The sequence below is a fragment of the Anopheles ziemanni genome, chromosome 3 (genome assembly GCF_943734765.1).
Source record: "Anopheles ziemanni chromosome 3, idAnoZiCoDA_A2_x.2, whole genome shotgun sequence".
NCBI classification, from domain to species: Eukaryota; Metazoa; Arthropoda; class Insecta; order Diptera; family Culicidae; genus Anopheles; species Anopheles ziemanni.
In genome coordinates this window covers 7,257,103-7,265,123 of record NC_080706.1, presented here as the reverse complement: position 1 = coordinate 7,265,123, position 8,021 = coordinate 7,257,103, and the positions used below count along the sequence as shown (strand labels likewise).

At 48.3% G+C, this 8,021-nt stretch overlaps 1 non-coding gene across 1 annotated transcript; it reads left to right on the top strand.

The window, feature by feature from the left end:
- The first annotated feature begins 2,057 nt into the window (after nt 1-2,057).
- Nucleotides 2,058-2,130, top strand: Trnav-aac (transfer RNA valine (anticodon AAC)). The gene has a single exon. It is a non-coding gene; the product is annotated as a tRNA-Val (tRNA).
- Nucleotides 2,131-8,021: the final 5,891 nt, after the last annotated feature.

Genomic DNA, 8,021 nt, shown 5'->3' with positions numbered 1-8,021 from the left:
TTGTTGGATGAAATCTGACTTCCGGCGCACGCAGTGTTCGACGGTATCGTCGTGGAAAGAAATTGGAAGGACTGGTTGGAAGACACTTCGTGGGCTCCGAATTTGGTTTCTCCACGCGATCGTTTCGAACGCACGGTCGTGCTGTGGATGCTGAGGAATATCAACGAACCGCAGCGTCAGGTTCGGACAAGACGGGGGCAATTAATTTTGCTCGCTCGTTTGACTTTTATTTGGCTACCACCACCACCACCGCCACCGCCGTGGCTACCCGCCGTGCACCGTACACCCTGATGGGCATAGGATTTCGGTGTTCCGGGCGCGGACATCGTGTCCCGGGGTGGGAAGCCGCACGCATGGTAGCAGCATCCAATTAAAATAAAATAAAACAATTGCTACCAACGTTCGCGCTCCGGTCCGAGCGGGTTTTGAAGAGGGTTCGACAGTGGGTTTGGACGTTTGGGACGAGTTGTTTTGTTTGCTTTTCCTTCGCCGGGGTTTTTCGGTGCTCGTAACCCGTTCCGGCGTGCCCGTTTCGGCGTCGAAATCGATCGAACAAAACCCTCGGCGGGCAGATCCTCCACTCTCCGCCTCACCTGCGACAAAAAAAGAGCCCCATCCGAACTCGATCGAAGCGTTTGAAGGTGATCGCGGGGGGGAATTTCGGGCTCGCCTGGGGGGTTTTCCACTCGTCGTCGTCGTTCTCTCCAAAGTCCAACTTTCGTCGCCTTCGTTCGTGTGCTCGTTAGGCGATGCCCCGGTCAAGATGAAGATGGTATCATTAGGCAGCCACCCTGCCACCGTTTTATGCTCCCCTCCGATTCGGCCCACCTTCCCGGCCGATAAGGGAGTGTTATTTTCCTTTCATTTCCGCGCGAGGGGAAAAAGAATGGAACTCCGGACTGGCTGCCGCTGCTGCTGCTGGTGTTGAACGGTGTTTGAACGGTGGTCGTCGGTAGTTAAAAGTGAAGTGCAAACTGAAATATGTTGAAAGTTGTGAAGCATCGATTAACGATCGCGATCGTGATACGCCGGCCTGGGAGGCGGGGATTAGGCGGGAAGGAGAAGGAAGGCGAGCGTGCGGCGGGAAGGGTTCGAGAGTGAAGGTGGTTGACAATTCCATAGGTTACCTCGGGCGTGCTTATGGTAGCAAAACGGGAAAGGGAAATTTTCGACTCCGGAGCGGTTAAATGCCAGACATGTTGCTCACCGGAGGAAATGGTGGCGGGAAAGCCGCCAGAAATTGGCACCAAGTGCACCAGCGTGGCGGAGCGAGGGGGCATCAGAAAAAGGTTATTCGGATTTATCGCTGCTAATTGGGATAATAAATTGTCCTCTTTAAGGGTTGCAGGGATCGGAAAGCGATCGAATGGCAGTTACGAAAGCAAAACAAAAAAAAGGTAAAGACCCACGATCACCGGTTCGGGCTGACGGTGGAAGGTGTATTTTGGCGGGAGTGAACGAGTGAGGTTCTGATAATTGTGCAAAACGCTAGCTGGCGCAACTACCGGTGTTCTGCGCAGCGCTCAGGTGCCCTTCATTCCGGCTGGCGAAAGGGCGAAAGATTATCCTTAATCGCCATTTTTGGGTGCCGAGCACGGTTCCCTTTCGCCGCAAGAAAGCGCGGAAAAGTACGCCTTGGAGGATGCGTTAGCATACATGCGCAAGCACGCCCGAGTCAGTCTGCGATGCGTTTTGTAAAACAAGATTGGCAAATAAATGGGCAATTGATAGTGGAAAGGGGAAATTGTTTTACGTCGTTAATTGAAGGTGGATTTTTGGATTTTGGTCAATAACAATCGTCCAAAACGGAGGAATCAAGGAAATTCTTGTGTGTTTATAACTGTGCTCATACTAAAACAATTTACACACCCCTAAAGCTTTGCATTTCTATTGGTAATTTGTTATTGAAGTGTCGAAGACAGCATAAAAGGAACTCTCGAAAAATCACCTTCAATTGAAAAATATTTTAGGCAAATGTAAAATTTATACCAGAAAACACTTCTTTGTAAGAATCTTTTTATTGTATGTATATTTTTTTAAATCTCGATCAGACAGCTGTTTCCGTGGTGTAGTGGTTATCACATCCGCCTAACACGCGGAAGGCCCCCGGTTCGATCCCGGGCGGAAACATGTGTTTTATTTGACATATCGTTGGTTTCTTTTGATCAAAACCAAATTGATGAAGTGAGAAAAATGTTAGAAATATTTTTTATATTATCTCAATGAAGTTGAACTATCGGATTGCCATCGATAAACATACAAATTTTCCCTTTTTGCGATTAGCATAAACTTAAACCAATGCAGTTTACAATATCCATACGATAAACAATTTAAGTAAACAATACCCGCGAACAATAAATCATTCAGCAGCCAGTTCTCCAGAGATCAACGCACACCGATAAACCCATTGCCCTGTCTCAAGTCACCCCAACACCCGCCCGCTGGAGCAAACAAGGGGTAGAGAATGCGTGTCGTTGCCCAGTTCCGATCCGCCTCCCTCCCCCAACGAGCATATAAGTAATTTTCGGACTCATTTTCCTGCCAACCGTAACCGAGAAGGAGCAAAACGACCCGGGCCGAGAGCCTCGGGGCACACGATCGTGGAGGGATAATTTTTGCGAGCCACGCAAACGACTCATTGTAATACATGCACCCTTAAATGGGAGCAAATATGTGTAAAATCATTGATGGGCCGCCGTATTTGGAAGTGAACCGATAAACCGATTTGTGTAAGTGCACACTGTTTTAGCCTCATACACGCGCGTGTGTGTGTGTGTGTACGCGTATGTGCGAGGAAGCGAAAGAAAAGCGGCGGGCCGTTGGTTTGCATTCGAGTTTCCAGCCCTAAACGGGGAACGCTGGCAAATAAATGGCTCGCCAAGATTATCTCGCTGTGTCCTTTTTTGGCGCACCTTTAACGCACACGGCAAATGGCCTTCCACTGCACGATCACACGCGTGTGTGTGCGTGTGTATGTATGCCAACACAGGCGTGCAGCTAGTTGCGTATGCGCAGCGCATGGGGGCGCACTGCTTGTTTGCAGAACGGTGCTGTACAACATTCCAGCCAGCTCGAGGGAAGCGCATGGAAGGATTCTCAATGGCCTCCTGCCCGCCATCCCCCCGTCATGGAGGGGGAAGAAGACACGGCAACCGAGGGTGAGTTAGTAAAGTGTGAAACTATTCACAATCACCATTTTAAACTTCATTCGGATGTCGTTGCCGTTCAGTGATCGGGAAAACACGAATATGGCTGAAGGATGGAAGCAGAAGGAAGGGCTCGTTCGGCCGGGAGTGAGCAGCGTTCCTGGAACAACAGTTTTCTATAATTGCACCAGTCGATTGCACATCCGAGGCGGGCGGAGCGAAAGCATCATCGTCGGGAAAAAGCCGGACTACCGTCTTGGCGACCGTCATCATCATAATCATCGTCGTCATCATCGTCAAGCGTTTAGGCCCAAATAAGTCTCGGTTCTATTATCGGTGGACATTATCTTTCCCCGTGGTTCGTTCGCTTCCTCGGTGACGCACCGTGCGACGGGAGGGGGCCGCGGTCGAGAGGGCCATTTTCCATTTGCCAAAAGTGGAAAGTTGCCGTGGCCGCGGAAGACGCGTACCGGAGCGGGTTCAATTAATTGTTTATTGAATTTAAATTTTGCAACCGAGAGTAATTAGCCGAACGTGGCGAACCGTGCCGTGGCCTCCCCGAGGCAAACGGGTCCGGGGCATTTCCGTGGCGGGAAGGCGGGGGTTTCTTTGGCCGAAACGGGCCACAGGTGAGATCTCATTTGGCGTACCCATGTACGGACTGGGTTGGTTGGCCCGCACGTTGGGCGGGCGCGGAAAATGGGTCTCATCCGGGGGGAAGACGCGGTGTCGTCCGGTTGCGTCCTGGCCGAGTTTGGGAGGGCTTTTCCTGGTGCCCTCCAGAGAAACTTCCATCCGGCTACCGGTGGCCATAGTCAGCGAAAAATGAAGAAATTACAATTACAAATGGTTTGTCCACGCAGAGACCGCTGGCTTTTGCGTCGAGGTTGGAGTTTTTCCTATTGCCTCCAGTGCGATGTGTGTGTGTGTGTTTATGTAGCTGTGTGCAGTAGGGACGTAAAAGCAACTAAAACTGTATTTTCTTACCGCTTCCAACAAACTGCCCTCGCGCACCAACATTCTCCCGTAGAAATGGCTGAATCACTAATTTATCGATAACATCTTAATACAATTCACATGAAAACTCCTTTTCAAACGCGTTCCAACGGTTGACAACGTCGGGGTTCGGACGAACACAAATGGAGGGCGTAAAAAGCGGTGTGGTCCGCTGCGGGTCTGTTACGATGGAAAGGGGGAGGTTTCGGGAAGGTCCCTGCGCGTGATGACAGTCACCGCACAGGTTTTTCCTTATGCGAGAGCAATAAATATGAAATTTCCATTTTTCCACCGTTTGCCCTAAGTGGAGAATTGATCGGACATCGTTTTTATAGCTGTTGAGTGTTCCGAGTGGCGGAGGACAATGCGCTCCTGGCGTTGGTTGCCTCCTTTTCGCAAGTACTGCTGTGGAGCGACTTCGGTAAATCAGGGTTCGTCTCTTGATGGTGCGGAGTTAACTTTATAAAATAAATAAAATGATGGCAATGATATTTTAAAATTTTGCTCTACTTGTAGCAACTCTATATTATAGTTTTTTTCTTTATGTGGCACGACATCCCCTAATGGGACAAGGCCTCTCTCCGAAGAGAGTTTGTGTGACCGAAAGACGGTATATTATAGATCGGTGGTCAGCCGTTCGTAAAACCGGAGGGTGCCAGACTCGAGATTCGATCCCACACCTGTGGGTGTGGTGTTTCCTCGCGCTCCCGCTGCGCCATGGGCACCCCTCTATATTATAGTCCCTTAGAGTAAATATCCACAGCAGTATTTCAATTTCCTCGCAAAGGATTTCTACGTATCTCAGAGAGTTTTGGTATTTTGTATGTTTGACTTTATCGTGTATTTGCACATGGTAGCGAATCTTAACGGTGAAGAATTCAATGGTGCGTGATTTGTTTATTGTTGTTTCCAATGTTGTCCTTGAATCCAATGATAGCGTAATTTAACCAGTTCTTTGTATACCTCAACATATGAAGATGAACATTTTTAAACAAAAAACATTGAAATCAAACTTTGCTCTTTCAATGTTTTATGTTGTGTTGTATGGACACCAGAGATACTTTACCTTAGTAGTATTTGATAATCAGTCGTTTTGTCTATGCTATTCAACGCTGTGCATGCATTTGAAGAGAGCATAAACATTTTTTAAACATGAGATTTGACACCCAATAAAATATAAACCGTTTGCTTATTGTTGGCATTTTAAGTAGGTGTACTATGAAAAGTAAAGATTCCGTAAGAGTTTGTCTGGTAGATCTGAAGAAACCGTAGATTCGAGGAAAAATATTCCCATTCAAATAACCTCGTAGTCTTTTATTTCAGTTGCGTCTATTAATGGAGTAACGCTAACTTCGTTCAGGGTGGGTTAGTTTTCTTCAGATGGCGTAAAAGCTCTCGCAAACGATGCATCCGCTCCGACGGAGTCCCATGAAAGTCCTGACTGCGTCTCGGTAGCGGCGATCACGAACACGAAACATCGCACCAGCTTCGTGGTGTGTGCACCTGCAGCATCCAAAGGCACACGCAACGGACATATTGGTTCATTGAGCAATTGCAGTTGCGCGCTCCCGCGTGCCCGATTGCAGCTCGATGCTGCTTCTCGGGTTCGCGCGGTGGTTGGTTTTATTGATTGTTAATTTATTTCTGCCAGGGCCCGTCCGAAGGCCTATACCTTCCATTCCCGTCCGGTCGATGGGAAACGTGTCTCCGAAACGACTTTCGATCGATTCGTTCCGTCGTCACACACAATCATGTGACTCGTTCGAGCACCGGAGAGCTATTTTCGCTTAATTAATTGCAACTGCAATTGGCCCGCTGGTCAGGGGTTCGGCGCGGCTGAGATTGCTGGTGGAGGGGTGCACGATAAGCGCTCGACAGGCTTTCGAACGGAGCCATTCGATCCCCACCCGGTGATAATTAGCTAATTTCGACTGCAACGGTTGGGCAGTTGCCTTCGGGGTTGATCTTTCCTCGACTTCGTTCCCATTTCCCTCGACCGTGCTGCGGACGTGTTGCGTCTGGTGCATCGTGTGCACTATCACTAGGATCACTTATCACGGACGTGAGAGAGGAAAAGCTTAACGAGACAGCCTGCGTGCCGGGGTCGGGAAATGCGCGGGCTTAAGAGACAATTTTGCAATTTGATAGATAAACTTGCCCCGTTGGTGACCAGTTTTGCAGCAGGGCGGAGAGAGAGGTGGAAGGGCTTGTGGCAACGGCCCGGGTGCTCAGCTATGTGTAAATTCATTTGTTCGCTCGAACGCGCTCCAACGCATGCGAATCGAGCCCGTCCCGAACTGGACTGTATCAGCATCGGGAAATGGCAACACCGTTTTCCGCCGGCGTGCACAGATTAGCAGCAGTCCGAGCAGGACCGGGTGGCCGGCGATGGCGGCCCATCATCCCTCGGAACAAATTACGGAATGCGTATGAATTAAAGATGAACGCCGGAAACCTACGAGCACAGCCCGACGGGCGGGCGGATGGGCTGCCAATGAGCAAATATGAAAGTGCCTGGGGTTTCCTGCGAGCCGATCGAGTCGGGGACGCCGGAGACGACAGGCGATTGATTGGCGAGTGAGCTTTTCTTTTCGGAAAATTATTCACACACACACGCGCGCATATAAACGCGTTTAAAGTCAACAACAACACCAACGACGATCGACCGGGATCCGTAGGTGGGTAGGTCCTGCTGGAAAAACCCCCATCCGTCGGACTGTGGGAAAAGTGGCAATTCGCGTCCGCAATGATCACAGGGTGCCTCCGGGTGTTGGTCTAGTGTGAGGTGCGGATTCTTTCGTTAATTGAATTCTCGTCCGCCGATGGAACCGTCCGATGGTCCACTTTTGCTCGCCCGAGCTTGGTGTCGAACATTGTAGAAGAGTGAGCACGTCGTGATGAAGGTCCGGACGACGATGGCGTTGATTTACTGCAGAAAATAAATATAGAAAAAGGAAGAACGAAACTGCACCAGCAGCTGGATGTCATGGTAGCAAATAATGTAAGAAAAGAAGTGTTATCAGTATTGAGAACTAATTTTCCTTGTATCTTTTAATTTCGGTTGATAAATCTTTTAAAAGCTGTAATCCTGTCACGAAAAATCTCTACGCATGTGAATATTTTAATCCAAATAAGGATTCATTTTCGTCAAAAAAAAAAACGAAACAAGATTATGAAGGTTAACATAATTTGTTTGAGATATCATACAAATAAAGAGAAGCAATCAAATGGTACCAAATTAATTTATACATTTGAAAATTTAGATTTGAAAAATAATATTGCGCATATGTAACGAACAAAAAGAGCATCATTTTCTTAGTTTCATTTGTTGTAGCATAATACATTTACGTAACATTAATCTACAATATGTTTAAATTAACGATTGAACCAACTTAAAAGTATATGCTTTTGAGTGATTGCTAGATAAAACTAAAACGCCAATTTATAAACAGAAACACATTGGGAACATCAATACGGAAGCTTTTGTTGCCGGAAACAGAAGGCTCTTGGTTGGCATTAATTTGCTGAAATTAGCAGCATATCTTCGGAGCATGTCCTTCCACCCCTCCAGTGCTATCGACGACCCTCCTCTCTTTGAGCACAAAATGGCCGGTAAGCGAGCGAGTGAAATGTCCAACAATAATTGGATTAATAATTTATGAATTAATGCAGGAATTAATGCGACTGACAGCCGCGGAACCAGCCGGAACCAGGCGCATTGGCGTGCACAGCAAGCCGTCCCGATGTCGAATGTCGACGAGCATATCGTTGCCCGATTATGCTCACATCCCTGATGCGCGAGCGGAAATCGATCAGCCACGTCACCGTGGAACGGGAAACTGCGCTGGAACGTCCCCCAGCAATGGCGAACGAACGTCA